Source organism: Lycorma delicatula, chromosome 1 (assembly GCF_047948215.1).
Source record: "Lycorma delicatula isolate Av1 chromosome 1, ASM4794821v1, whole genome shotgun sequence".
Classification (NCBI taxonomy): Eukaryota; Metazoa; Arthropoda; class Insecta; order Hemiptera; family Fulgoridae; genus Lycorma; species Lycorma delicatula.
This window is the reverse complement of record NC_134455.1, coordinates 125,144,335-125,160,553: the sequence shown is the minus strand read 5'-3', so window position 1 is coordinate 125,160,553 and position 16,219 is coordinate 125,144,335. Positions and strand designations below refer to the sequence as shown.

General features: G+C 30.4%; 1 protein-coding gene across 6 annotated transcripts in view; it reads left to right on the top strand.

Annotated features, from left to right (window-relative positions):
• Positions 1 to 4,956: 4,956 nt before the first annotated feature.
• LOC142321891 (hexosaminidase D-like) overlaps positions 4,957 to 16,219 on the top strand; it is an 83,873-nt gene continuing 72,610 nt past the window's right edge. For 2 of the 6 annotated variants that reach the window (XM_075360383.1, XM_075360402.1), the window contains exon 1: positions 5,085 to 5,243. The gene's annotated coding sequence lies outside the window, so the exon portion shown is untranslated. The other 4 variants (XM_075360418.1, XM_075360411.1, XM_075360393.1 and 1 more) reach the window with 4 other exon arrangements.

Genomic DNA, 16,219 nt, shown 5'->3' with positions numbered 1-16,219 from the left:
CGTGGACTCATCACCACCTTCGAAATAGTTCCCTTGGGAAGTTCTCAAAATAATTCCCATGCAACACTTAAAGGTTTTCCCACTCTTCTTAGCAGTGTTGGGAACTCAGAACTGGAAATCCTTCAGTTGTCGGTTACATTTTTTTAATGTTTTCTGCTGTTCCAAAATGTGTCCTTTGAGGTGCTTTTAAAGTTGGAAACAGGATAACATTGCAGGGACTTGGTCAGGTGAATAAGGTGGCTGAGGAACTGCAGGAGTGTTTTTGTTTGCCAAAAACTTATTAATTTGTCATGATGTAGCATCCAGTAGTCTTTGATGGCTGGTTTCATGCAGACAACTCTTTTCCGCAGTCTTTCAAGAATTTTTCTGTAAAATATTGATTTGCAGTCTGTCCTGTAGGCAAAAACTCCTTATGGACATTGCCTTTGTTATCAAAGAAACAAGCATGATTTTGATTTTTGATTTGCTCATTTCTGTTTTTTTGGGATGTGGTGAGTTTGATGAGTGCCACTACTTGCTCTGGCGTTTTGTATTTGGGTTGTACACAAGTCATGGCACACTTACACCCTGTTGTTTTTCTGTTCAACAGTGAGGTTTTTTGGGACCAATTTTGCACAAATCTTTCATGTCAAATTTGTTTTGTCAAAATTTGATGGACTGTAGTATAGTTCAAATTCAGTTGTTCTGCAATCATTTTGACAGTTACTCACTGGTCGTACCCTATCAGGTCTCTGGTTCGCCCAAAATTGTCGTTACTTTTTGACATTAATGGTCTTCCAGAGTGTGTAATCTACAACTGATTCCCAGTTATTTTTTTTTTTAGCCTCCGGGAATCATCAGGTACTACTTCAGAGGATGATATGTACAAGTGTAAGTGAAGTGTAGTTCTTGTACAGTCTCAGGTAATTGAAACCCAACCACCAAAGGACAACGGTATCCACAGTATTCCAATCCGTATAAAAGTAATTGCCTTTACTAGGATTTGAACATTGGAAATCTCGACTTTGAAATAACTGGTTTGTGACGCGTTCACCTCCAGACCAACCCAGTGGGTCGATACCAGGCATCTGAATGCTTTAAACCACCTAAAAACTTGGGCTTGTGACAGAGCATAATCTCCAAACACCCTCTTAAACTTTCCGTAGCATTCCCATCGAGAATGCTTCATCTTAAGTTTACAAAGCATTCTCATAGAGTTACTAATTTCAACACAAAACTTGATTGTACAATGTTGCTCATAATTAGTATCACTCATTTTTGTAATGTACAACAAGAAACTTGTTTGTCGAAAAGTTTGTTTACATCTCACATGGCAGCAGTAGACTAAAAATATTGCCTTATATAAATCAGCTGTTCATATAAACATATGTTTACTAGTAAATTTACAGTGTTGCCACATGGCTGCCAAAAAAATTGAGTCTATATACTTCATTTACAGACTTTGTATATTGGTTACTGCTTCAAACAAATATATAACATGTAATTTTGTCATCCAAAACAACTTTTACCAACTATTTCATAGATGAAAATAACAAAATTTCAATATATACGCAAGAAAAGTACTATTCCCTAATACACTTAAATGATAACAATGATATACCAATCTAACGGATACATTTAAAATTCTTTATACTTTAATCAACTCAAAACACCACAGGCAATAACATAGCTGAAAACATTATGTGAGTTTGGAAAATAATACATTGCTGGTACGAAGTAAAGGAAGTATTGTGATGGTGAAAAATTTTGGTTCTCAGATTTCACTGGAAATATACATTTTGACCATCCCTGAATCCAATTTGTCTAATTTCGGTGTGATATCTGTACGTACATATGTATGTCACTAAAAACTATCTGTTGGATTTAGTTGTGCATTGCTGTTTTTGACTGCAATTGACTGAACCAAAAGTGTAAAAAAAGCCCAAAATCCAAAAAATTTGAATTTTAGACTTTTCTTAACTGAAGCAATAAGCCCTCATTGAGAGCTTAAATGAAATTTTAATTGATATATTTTGATCGATTCAAATCAGACTTTCTTTTATAACTTTCAACTTTAAAATTTAAACATATTAATGTATTAATAATTATTAGCCTTTGATTGTAAAAATATTTTTACAATAAATAATTCAATAATTAAAATAACAGAAGTTATTAATGAAATAAAATTTTATGTACTTCTAATTTATGTCTATATAATTTAATAGGCATACAAGGAAGTCATGTAGTGCCCACAATCAGATTTTTTATATTTGGATTTGCTTTATCATAAAAAGTAGCTGAAGTGTTCATAGCTGACCATCATGAACAAAATACAATTCATATTAATGTTTCCCTTTATGTAACCAAACTGTGAACTGTAGTAGCAAAACTACTTATTCATGATGACACATGATCTCCGACAATTAAGTATTTAAGACAATTAAATACTGGTGATTGGCACATGATTGTAAAGGGCACTGATTTTAAGTATTGAAATAAATTACATATAAAATCCAGGTGTGTATTGATAAATGTTTTTTTCTTTTTTCAGGTCAATTCCTTGATTCTAAATTTATTTCATATCAGACATTGGGGAGCTGTTGCGACAATATTAATGTTAATTGTAATATTTATTTCTGGTATTCGTACAATTTATTTAATCCAGTTGTGTGGATGTAAGAAATTTTTTCAACAAATTTCAAATTTACTACGTTTTATAGCATTTTTGCTTAGTATAACAGGAATAGTGTTGACTGTACTGCATATTTTTGAAGTCTTCTACATCACCGAAAGTTATACTGAAATATATAACAAGGAATTTTTTAATATTTATAAACCTATATTACGTGAGCAGTTATGCATAGGGATTATTGCTTTTTTTACAGCAAGCATTATTCTTAAAGTACTGTTTTTGTGGTTTTTGTCTCCTAAGTTTGATGTATTACAACATACACTTCACTATTCATTAAGTGTCATTTCAGTAATTCTTGTAATATTCTTTTGTTTTTGTGTCATTCTTTATTTACATTTTCCTAATTTGTTACAAACACCTACATTTGCAGCTTATTATGTAGCTTTAACATATGGCTTCAGTTTACGACAACTTACAGAAAGCATGATGTTCAGTGAAAATGTAATTTTACCATTCTTAATTTGCTTAGTTTCTAGTACAGCTTATATTGTGATACGTTTGTATATTATATTTTTTTATGCAATTGCTCGCTATAATGAATATAATAATTTATTTCATTTAATTGATAGAAGAAGTTTATCTGGCATAATTTTTGATCAAAAATATATAAAGAGAAAATTCCATGAATATATTCAGGGGATAGTAAAAAAAGAAAGTAAATTACAGGAAACTTCTTCAGAGGAACAAAATAGGAGTAAAAGTAGTTATTTACAGGAACAAAGAAATCAAAAAAGTAGTCAGACTACAGTTAATGCTTCGCAACAAATAATACCAGATAATTCCTTGTCAGAAGAAAGAGTTAGACATATGTATATTAGTGCCATAAATACTTTGACCAGTAAACATGTGTAGATCTCCTGCTTGATAACATAAACTAATTTAATTTAATGAATACAGAATAAACATTTTTTTTATAAAGTTATGCTTAATAAAAGATATATTTTAATAATAGTTTATAGTTTCAATAATATTTGTTAATTATTAAAAAATATTCATGTAATAAATATTTATTAAGCAATGTATATTGAAAATATTTAGCAATTGCACTGGAGTTTAACTTAGATAACAGCAAGTTTTAGCCATAATACATTACACATCTACATATATTTTGGATGAAGCTAACATTAATGACGACAGTCTAAGGTAAGAATGTGAAGAAAATACATGGTCTTTTGAAAGTGTAAATGGTTTTCTTCAACAACCTGGAAAACAATCAATACGATGAAACAAAGTTGCTGATCATTTTTACTATATATCCAAAATTACAAGCCAAAAATTCACAGAAGCAAACTATTGTATAGAAAAGACACCATTTTTAATTTCCCCTACAAAGTCAAACACATGATCACTGTATCTGTAATCCTTTTTGATGCTGTTTCTGGGTAGCAGATGTTGATAATAAGCATTTGTAGCACTGGCAATTTATAACTTAGGTAGGTAACGGCAAGTTTTAGCCATAATACAATTCCATGGAGGAACTTTGGAACCTGCTTTCTTGCAGTTAGAAATTATAACCTGTGAGGTTTTTTAATTATGAAGAGTGTATAATACAAAAATACTTACCTCTTTTTTGTTATACTTTAATCTAGATACTGATAAAACTTTTTTTTATTAGGAGATGGGTTTACAACCTCTATATGTTGGATTGATTAATCATGGACTATATTTGAGATTCAATTTTATTTCATCTTTTGGTAGGCTTTCCTCTTTTATTGATAAAATTAATGGATCCTACTTTACATTTTTCTGGACAGCCTTTTATGTTTGGAAGATAGATAAAATAAATTTACAACAAAAGAGTTTTCCTCCTTTTTTAATGGAATCTTAATTTTTCAGTTTTCTTCCTGATTATTAAAACTTACACTTGCAGCATTTTTTAGTACACAGTTGATATCCACATGCTCGAATAACTATCTACAATGCTGGTGCAACTTAACCCTAACTGCCGGTTCACTTTACATTTATTCATTTTCATTTTTTTCAATGTTAGATATATTTCAATGAGAAATATTTCAAAATTAAAAACGAGCAATATTACCAACGTAGTATTACTAAATTTATCACATCAAAACAAAATAATGAATGTGACTATGCATTTACCGCACATTATATGACGAACTAAATTGTAATGTAAGCAGTTTACGCAAAAAGGGCGTAGATTTTGGTATGCTTTTATATTTAATAAAATCATTTTCGCATATACTTTAAAATACCTTTTTAATTAAAATAATTTTTAATAAGAAACTGAAATATTGCTATTATTTAACTTATCTACCACAAAGATTGGCGTTTTAAAATAATCGCAGCAATGCAAAAATCAATTTCTATGGTTAACGTTGGCCATTTTGAACTTTAGATGAAGAAACAGCTGATTTGATAAATATTATAGTCAAGTGTACGTTGTAATGTAAGTACTTTAATTTTGTTTGGTATATTGGTTCGCGCTTTTATTTTAAAAAGATAAAGTTGTTGGAGTATTTGCTGTGTACAATAAATTTTTTTCTCTGTGTGATTTTGTTTACTATGTGGATAAATATTATTTTATAAAAAAATGCGATACTTGTGTCTTAGGGTAAGTTTAATTTAAATTACAAGGATTGAAGAATATTACGTTGGGAGTTTAAGCAAAAGGTTCATAGCAATCATTTTACCTTTTTATCATATGAAATTACAAAATTTATTTATTCTAACTATAGGCTAATGAAAAGAAATGCATTTTAAAAGTTAATTATACGTAAATTATTTTATAAATAATTATTCAAAAAAATGAACATTTGATTTTTTTAAATCCATTTAACAATTAAAAATTAATTCACTGCAGCAGTTTATAATAGATCAATACTTTTTAGGTGATAAATTAGTTATTAGAAAACCTTCATTACATTACTATCCACAAAATTCAAACAACCCTTGGTCACACAAAATATATATAAACAATATAAGGGCAGTAGGCAGCATGACAAAAATCTTAAGTATATACAGAATTTAAATATATATTCAATTAGATATATTACAAAAACAATAAAGTGTGTTCAATCCCAATAAATAAAATGCAAACAAGAAAATACAAAAAATATTTCAAAATACAATCATTTTACATTCAAAAATGATGGAACACTATGTTCCTCTTAAGCAGCTACTGATGTAATCAAACATACATAATAAAGATAATAGAAGTAGGTAAAGAATGAAAGCAAAAATATAACCAAAAACTCTGTTATAATGAACATTTTATAGGAAACGATAAAAAATTGTTTACATTTTGAAAAACTGAGACATTAAAAATAAATGATGTTAATAAACAATACCTTAACAGCTTTATCATTGTAAAACTGTATTTGCTGTCTGTATTTGCATTCCAGTCTTTTATTTTCATAAAACTAAATTGTGACAAAAAAATTTTGAATTTTTGAAAATTTTTGTCCCCATATAAGTAAGAATTTATTGATTTTAATGATACCAAAATAAGATTTAAGCATCAAAATTTCCAAATTCAAAAGAAAAAAATTTTATTTTGTAGTTCTCTTTCTCTGTGGGTATAATTTAGTAAAAATTTACAATTTGTGGGATTTGTTTTAATATGGCAGGGGGGGGCATTCGATTTTCACTGTTTTAAAGTATTGCTGTTTTCTGTTGCTATTATATATTAATTATTGAGTTTAAATTTTGTTATCAATAAGTTGTGTACAATTTGTATATTTAACGTTAATTACAGACAAGCTTATGTTGATGTACTTATGATTTGTAAGAACACTGAATTAGCAAAATCTAACCAAACATAACCCATGCTCACTGATGTCAACTAATTAAAATTAAGAAATTATATTCAACATATTAACAAAATTAAACTAAATAGAATACTTAACAGTACCTACAACAAAAATTGAGTGGACCCGTTAACGCATAAGTACAAACTTTTTTATAAGATTAACAAAAAAATTAAATTTAAGAAAAGAATTGTTAAAAAATATTTAAAAAAATATATGTCAAAAACATAGCTGGTTGCTTGATCAATTAAAAAAAAAATTGAAACTTGCCCACTTGTTTACTATATGTATCAGGACCTTTAACTATTTTTTTAATATTTTTTTTATTTAAGCAGTTTACCTGTGGCGGCCATTTTTGTTATGGTGCGCACACCTATTTTTGTAAACTAAAAAACTATTCATCCTAGAAGGATGAAACAAAAAGCAATTTAATCATATTTTCTCAAGGTAAAAGATTGGTCCACTGGTTTATTTACCTATTTCTCTTCTTTCTATGAGAAAATTACCAATAAAGAACATGAAAAACTGTGAAATTTCACTTTTGGTAATTTATTCAAGAGGAAGGAATGGCATACACAGTTTGAATTATTTTAATTAATGGTGATGTATAAACCTCTAAAATTTTATGAATTTTTGAATAATTCAAATTTTGGCTTCAGATAACTCTGATGAAGCTGGTGATAAAAATCTCAAATTCGCACTACTTGCAGTGTTATTGTAGATGTTTTTGGCAAATTAAAATGTTTCTTGTGTATTGTACTAAATAAAAAGTTATAACCTCTCAAAAATCATGAAACACCTGCTAGTCGAAACACCATATTTTGACTAGCAGCTAAATAAGTGCTCCAAAGGGGTTCGTGTCTTCTTTGCACTTTACATTTTTTTTATGTTTAGCCCCTATGTTGTTGAATATTATGTTTTCAATATTTTGAAAATGTAATAGGTTGTAATTCAATGATAACTTAACCAATACCAGTAATCTAATACAATTTTGATTCAAAAATGCCTGTAAAACTTACCCAAACTGAGATTTCAATGAGTTCCTTAATTCTTTTTTCAAGAATTCATTTTTATTTCTATATTGGTTTATTTTTGTAAACACTGTGGAAAAAAATTATTCTTCCATGAAATAGCCTGAGCCTGTTTTTGTAGCAATGAAAGTTTATTATTTAGTGTGGTTAACCAGCAGTTGATATCTCTTATGATAATTGTCTTGAAATTGTCTGAGAACAACTTGTCGGGTAGTTAAATGACGTCAACTTTATCAGGATTTTGCAGATCAGTACCACACTTTGTCTTGTTGAGACTTTTGAAATGATGTACATGGTCCAGCTGGGTAGAAAAAATGAACCTGCAGATTGTCATTTTCAGGGCTAATATCTTCCACTTCAACTATCTACCACTGATCATCCTTTCCTTAAGTGAAATTTGTAAATACTTGCAATGCATACTTACAATGCATTCTGAAACAGGAACACACTTGTGATAATCTTATTTATTTTAAATTTTAATGTTGATAGCCCTTGATCCATGCTTAATGTTTTTCAATTCTGATGGAGGTGATACACCAAAAATGCTACAAGCAGCATCCAATTGTTCACTATTGTTTGGAAATGGCTAACACAAAAAGAGATTTTACAGGAACTAAATTTAATTTGGAAAATATGTTCTTTAGCTCTAATGGTATTTGTCTTAATTTTTTCTAACTTGTTTTTTTTATGGAACTTTTTTTTTGGTTGTTTGTGGGCAATAAACGTTTGGGCGTTATAATCGCCCGGTATTATTAAAAGGGTAATATAACTTCAAAATAGTAAGCTATACAAGGTGCAAATATAACATTAATCATATAATAAAAATTTACTAAAACAAGCCAAGAAGGCAAAATAAAACCCAAAACTAATATCACAGACAAAGTTGACAAAACATTAAAGATAAAATAATAGAATAAAGAAAGTATAAAAACTTGCCTAACTCTGATGGGTTGTGCAAAAATCCCCACCCCGGATAGTAAAATTAAACTAAAAAATCAAATCGAAAATAAAGGTTAAAATTATTAAAAAACTCTCCTTACAGAAAAACATATATAAGTATATTAAATCCTTTGCAGTAACCCAGTACTATGCAAAAAGAGAAACATTCGCTCCAAAACCCTGCCATCATTACCCAAGACATCACGAATCCTGCTGGGTATATTAAACTGACTACGCAATGCCGCATAACATATGCAGTCCACGAGAATGTAGTGCACAGTCATGCGGCAGTTGCATCTTGTGCACAGGGGTGGGTCTCCTCCCAACATTAGATATTTGTGTGTGATCCTCGTATGCCCCAACCGTAACCAGCAGAGGACCACTTCCTCATGACGAGAGTTCCTGCAAGAGGAGCCCCACGGCAACACTGGGTCTCGTCTATCCCAAAGTGATGGCTCACCACTGTCTACAAGTAAGCTTGTGATAGGGCTCGATCTAAACGCACCCGTGGCAAGCAGTAGAAAAGAATGATGCACACCGTCCAGCATCTTAAGTACGGTTTGACGAGCTGAGGAATAGGCGATACAACCATAATCCAAATGGGAACAAACAAGGGAGTAGTAAAAACGTAATATACACGAGCGATCGGCCCCCCCAGTCGGTGTTACTTAGGACCCGCATCATATCCAAAAGTTTGGAACACTCAAATCCCTGATATGTGTGACCCAAGTAAGACGGCTATCACAAATCAAACCCAGAAACCTGATGTAAGTAGAGACAGTAGGCTGACTGAGATAAATCAATCACTATTAACGACTGAGGCAGCAACCGGTGTGTGATCGCATCCAAAGAAGTTTTTGGAAGCGCGCGCCCGGCAAGACGTGGGAGTAGGAATGCTGGACACAAGGACAGATCGATGAACGAAAATATACCCAATGAAGATGACATAATCATGTACGACCCATCAATCTAAGTTCTACTTCAGTTGATCAATTATAGTACCTCGGGAAGAACATGATTGTGAGTTCCATAGATAGTGATGGGCATTAAAATTATCTTAGGCAGGGTAAAGGAATCTGTGAAAATAGACTGGACAAATCATCCTCATTGAAATCTGAATTAGGTGGAATATATAAGTTGCAGATTTTCATTTTAAAAGGTACCAATATCTTCACTGAGACTGCAGGGATGTTTGTCACTAGCGGAATATGTGGGGCTAATAAGATTTCCTTTAGGAAAAAGCCACACCTTCACATCCTCTGCCCTCAGTTTGCTGGTCCCATCTTTCACAGATATAGCTGCAGAAGGACACATCCTAGGCACAATGGTGAGTCTCCTGCAGACAAAGTATTAAAGGATTTCCTTCCTTTAGCAGGATTTTGATATCCTCAAGGTGAGAAGGGAGATTGCAAACATTCCACTGAATAATATTTGTACTCATAAAAAATACATTTTGAAAAATATTAAATTCTTTTTGCAAGTTATTTATTAAATATTATTTGGTTTTTCTATTTTGTGTTTATAATTTTTAGGAAGTGCATTGCTTCTTCGAAAACTTCATCCACCAACATATCTTTGGAATTTTGTAGCGTATGAAAAATGCAATGCCCAACCAGGATTCAAACCCGGGACCTCCACATAATGACAGAGATGCTACAATTTCACCACTGAGCTTTTTGCTTGTACTCTTAGTTAGCTCTGAAATAGGGGCTGTGAGCGCAGCCACCTAATCAGATAACATCTAAACAAGCTGTTCTAATTTTCTGCATGATTCGCACTGTTGATTACCTGAATTTATATTTTCTTATATGTCTTTTTATATCCTCTTCATGTGGCCAAAAAGAACCTTCTCTTCTTTAAAAGAGTAGCAATCTCGTGAGCAAGCTGAATGTGACCCTCCATAGTTAGCCCATTTTTCTTCCCCTTGCAGTCAGTGTTGTTGTGACCTTTTATGCATCAAGTACATATTATAATGTTCAAGCAAGAAGTTAGTGTGGCCATACCTTTGACACTGGAAAAATTGCCTTGGGCTGGGGATGAATGGTCGTACTCTAAATTACAGGTAACCTGCTTTTATTTTCTGCAGTAGTATGGGAAGTTTGAACATTATTATAAGGGAAGGAGTAGATTCCTCCATCCCACTGACATTTCATTATTTTCTTCACGTTTATAACATCTTAGAGATGAAGCTCTTTGGCAATTTCACTCACATCGATCTCCAGAAGATCTCGGCAAGTAATTACTCCTCGGCTGGTATTCAAACTTTTGTAATATACCGCACTTATATTTATACCACCTATACTGGTCAGACATAAGAGCGATCAACTCTGCTTGTCACTGAAAGTTTCTATCAGTATCAACCTGTCTATCAATTTTCTAATGTTCTCTGGGGGAATTACTTGAACCTATTACTACCTTATGCATCAGGAAAGGCAAGACTTTATAAAGTAGTCACCTTCCTGAAGTAGTCACCTTTTGCAAAACTATGAATTGAATATTTTTGTATTGTAGATTCGATGTGTCACTATTTATATTCTTCTTTTCTTCCGAACTGTTGTCCTCATCAGACAACACTCAGTGAGACCTTTTCACAAAAAGTATTAGTGGGTTTTTAGATGCACCAACAACCATGTTGAGTTCCTTGAGGACAGGAAATTTTGGTTCCACTAAAACAAGATAAATACAAGACATCTTTGTAGAGATACAGAGGCTGGAACTAAATACAACTGGGTTCACCCAGGTGCCTGAGACCATCATTAGAGACTTACTACATAGAGCCATCCACCCATCAGCATGATAGTTTCCACCTTTGGTTACGGTTGCATTTTGGAAGGTGTTGCAAAACCACCGAATGTAAGTGTAACAAGAAATAATGAAAATCAAACATTTCTCCTGCCTCTTTTCATCTCTATCTTTGCTGCTCTTGTATTTTTTTCAGTCTGCAAGCTCTTTAATCATCTAAAAAATAAAATAAAAAATAATAGCAAAATTTAACACAACAAGAAACATATGAAAATTAAATTATTATTTTAAGAAAATTTAATAACACCAAGAAACATATGTTAATAAAATATAAAATAGGAAAAATAGAGTTACAGTGGTATTTTCACAATCACATTTAACATATTCAAAAGATAATCATAAGAAAATAAAACCGATTAGTATGTAAACCATACTTTCAACATCAGATGGCTGGTTGTACATTTACCAAGAGATTACAAAGAATACATACAAGCACTATATTCATTTCCTCCTGAATAAAATTAAATAACTCCACATGGAATAATTTCAATATTATTATAATAAATTATATTATAATAATATTGAAAATATTACAGTAAAATGGAATATTATTGAGATCATTAAAATATTGTAATAAGTAATATTAATATTGAAAAATAATTTGCATTAAAACAGATGTTGTAATTAATAACAATCTGAAAATATTACAATGAAATAGAATATTACTGAAATCATAAAAATATACATAATAAAAAAATAATATTAATATTGAAAAAATAATCAGAATTACATATTTTTCATTTAATGAACATGCTAGTTATTAAACAAACTTTTTTTTTGTTTTCAATTAAAATTTATTTAACAGCAATAAATTACTGTATCAGATAATAAAAGAAACTATAGCAGCTGTTCAAAGTGGTTACCCTCATGCAAAATACATGTATTCAGGCAATTTTTTCATTGACTGACGGACTCTCAAAGATGCCAGGTGTTTGACAAATCTGTCAATCCCATTTAGAATTCTTCTATTATATTCATGGGGTTTTGCATACAATTGTCTTTGAATGGTTCCATAAACAAAAGTTAAAGGATTGGGGTCGAGAGACCTTGCAGGCTATGCTACTGGGCCTCCTTGACCAATCCATTTGTTTGGATTTGCTTCATTTAGATGATCTTAAACTTCTTGTAATCTGTAATGAGCCTGTGCCCCATCCAGCATGAACCACATTTTGTTGTGTGTATTAAATAACAAACCTTTGACTAAAAGTGGAAGATCAGCCATCAAGAAATGAAAATATTTTTCACCAGTGAATGTTTCAGGTAAAACAAATAATTGGTCATCCAGAATACTAGCCCATACATTTACGAAAACTGATACTAGTGATGGTTCTCTGAGATATCATGAATGTTTTCAATTGACCACATGAGCATGTTATGGGTGTAAGAATCTCATCGGTAAAGAAAATATCTTTAAAAAGATTTGAATTAGTACATATTCAGCTGTCATTGGCATAGCTGGAATGGTAAGTAAAATTTTGAGGTAAAATATCTTGTATTGCTGATAGTGATGTGCTTGGAATTGCCACTCATGCAAATCATCCCAAACTGTTTAATTACTAACACTGACTTCCAAGGCTACCTCTCTAGTACCTTTTTTGGGTGGTTAGATATTTCACTAACACACCCTCCTTGAATTCAGGTCTACATATTGAACATAGCCATACTGATTTACCATGTTTTTAAGCCTCCTGGTCAACTGTCTACGAATTGATGAAAACATGGAGTGAGAAGGTAATACTCAATTGGGAAAGTGTTCCTGGTACAGCTGTCTTGCTTCAAGGGTGTTGCAGTTTGTGGGATCATATATTAAATGCATATCAGCCATTTCTAAGCTAGTAAAAATATATTCACATTACTTATCACCATGTTGAATAAGGTAACATTAAAAAATGTGATTAATTAACTAGTACAGTACATATCAATGTATTCACTTGGTCAATAGTAAAAGACAAACTGGGTATTAGTTTTTATTTACAGTACAACAGTGACTTATTAATTACAACATCTGCTTTAATGCAAATTATTTTTCAGTATTAATATTATTTATTATTATAATATTTTCATGATTTCAGTAATATTTTCAATATTATTATAATTTATTACAAGATAACATTAATTAATAAAATTATTTTAGTTGAGATTGTGTTGAATCATTTAATTTTATTTGGGATAAAATGAAAACTGTTTTTTTTAATCTGACTCACATCAAGAATTTTTGCCATAACTTTTGTTATTTATGAATGGATTTGAATAAATTAGATTCATTTTCTTTACCATAAAATGCTTAACATTTTTGTAATAATTTAACATTTAAATAAACCAGCAGTTGTAAAGATATTAACCAATTAAAAAGTTTACATGGGCACCATTTTAAAATGGAGTGAGAGATCAGGTTCATTATTTTTATTCAAGTAAATCTCTAGGTACCCTAGCAGTTAACTGAAATTTCAACTCAATATGATTAACCATTCCTGAGAAATAAATCTATATGTTATAAAATGGCAGATAGCCAGTAACTAAGCTTTCCAGACATATGTTGATGTAAAGTTTTTCCTTTATTTCGATGTGGAAGACCATCCCCTGAATTATTGAAACGGTTTTTATAAACATTTTGTACATATGTTTAAATAAACGTGTAGTAACATCTTATCATTACTTATAGTAAAAAGAAATTTTTTTGTTGATGAAAATCAAACTTAAAATTACAGTTAAGGTCATTGAAATAACCCTCATATCGACTTTTTATTACCCTCATATCGACTGCATAACAAGTCGATTTAACATTTTATGTTAAATTGAGGATTTGAATAGAATTAACCCTTTGCAGCATGGAAAAATGTTACTAATGTGTCCCTCAACTCTTGACTTGTTATGTAGGACATCACCATATAGCACTCAGCCGTGATTGATTATTATGTAGGCTGTCCTCACAGCTCTCTTGGCTTGCCACGCAGGCCAAAGTCATTATGCTCAAACGCTTTCTTGGCCAGCATTGCAGGCCACTAAGGTACAGCTTTTATTTATTTTATATGACATTTTATGTGTTTCTATAAAGTGAAATCAAATCATGGCTTCATTTAGAAATAACACATCGACAAATCTGATACTATATGTAGCTATAAAATTTATTCATATGTTAGATATTACTCAAAGTGACAAATAATTCCCTTGTTTTGTCATACTGACAATATTAGCGCTGTTAAATTAATTAAATGTTTATTGAAATGTATTTTGTTAACAATTTTTTTCAAAGTAAACAAAATTATCTTTTATTTGATAACTAAACTATATTTGTATGTGCTTACATTCAAAACATTATAATGGTCTAACAACACCTGTTTACTTTCCTTGTGCAATAAACACTTGTAGTCATGCTTTCACAAATGTTTTTTTTTTTGTGATCTTTTAATGGTTTTTTTTTATGTTTAGCTAATTATATTTGTATTTATGGTTCTTGAACGAAAGTGTAGGAGAGAATATTAGTTATTTGTTTCACGTTCACTGGCCTGAATATTAGTGTTGTAAGTGGAGTTTTAAAATCTTTATTATTTTGTTTATAAGTTTGTTTTTTACTACAGTCATGGCTAATAAGGAGAAATTTTGTTCATATTGTAATTTTTATAATTATGTTAAAATATTTTTATATACAGTACCATGATAAAAGTCATTGTTATGAAAATGTTTCTTAATCACCCTGACATTAAAAAATGTTTTTGGGACACATATATATACAATTTTCATTCCATGCCTTGTTTTAGGCAGTCTTTATTATTACTTTTTATAATGGTAAGATACAATACAGCTATGGAGTAATTTTTTTCTGGAATTAAAATTGAAGTACTAAGTTAAAACATGATCCTTAATTACAATTAATACAATAAAAATCAATTAAAATAACTTGAACGTTTGAATAAGCATTTAACATCAGTTGTGTATATGATGCATAAATAAATCAGAGCTGACAGGCACAACAATGTCACAATGTACAGAGAGTTAATGATGTAAGTAATTGTGACCCGCAATGCAGGACAAGAGAGCTGTAAGGAGAGCAACCTCTAAAATATTGAGAACGCATGGGGAAGCCATCTTGGCCTGCACTGTAAGCAAAAAGAGTGCAAAGGGTTAAGAGTCCAACAAGAAAAAATAACACTTTTAATTATTGATGTTCAAAGTTTTAAATCCTTTTGCTATGAACAATTTTGTTTGGACCTTTTAATCTTTTTAAAAATATTTTAATAAATCTTTATTAGATAATTCAGTTACGTATTGCAAAATTAAACAACATTGATTTATAACATTTATTTTAGAATATGACCTCCTATCAGTCATAAAATATGTATTGTTTGTTACCAGAACTTTTATTAAATTTATTTGACACATTTTAACTGTATGTATATATAAATAGTTAAAACTTGAATACCATTATTTTTTTATTTACATTTAACTAAGTACAAAAAAAAAAATTGAAAATAGTCAGTATCTAAAATAAAGTTGTTATAAATTTTAATAAAAATATTATAAAATATTGATTGATTTTAAAAGTAATTCAGAAAAATGTTTTTTGAGCTGCCAAATTAATGTTGTTTAAAAAATTAAGTGTAGTTTGTATTGTAAAATCAGATTAAATTGTGTGAAACAGATTTTAATAAATTATTTCAAAATATTTTCACTCATGCCTTCATGTTTAATGATTGCTGTTCTTCTCTTGACTCATAAATTATACATGGTTATAATGTACAGTATGTAGTCAATCCTGTCATACTTTTACTAAATAAGACAATAATTCAAATGGTATGTATCATCTTTCTTTACAATCTTATTTTTATTTAAGTCTTTTAGAGATTTATCACACTTAGATTTGAAGACAATCTCCTCTGATATCAATTTCCTTTTTCTTACCTGAACACAATCTGGTTATTTTTTCCCTTCTCTGTTGTAGATGCTCTACATATTATTATTTAAACAAATTTGTAGTTGAAAAAATGAAATGTAGTTATACATTTTTATTT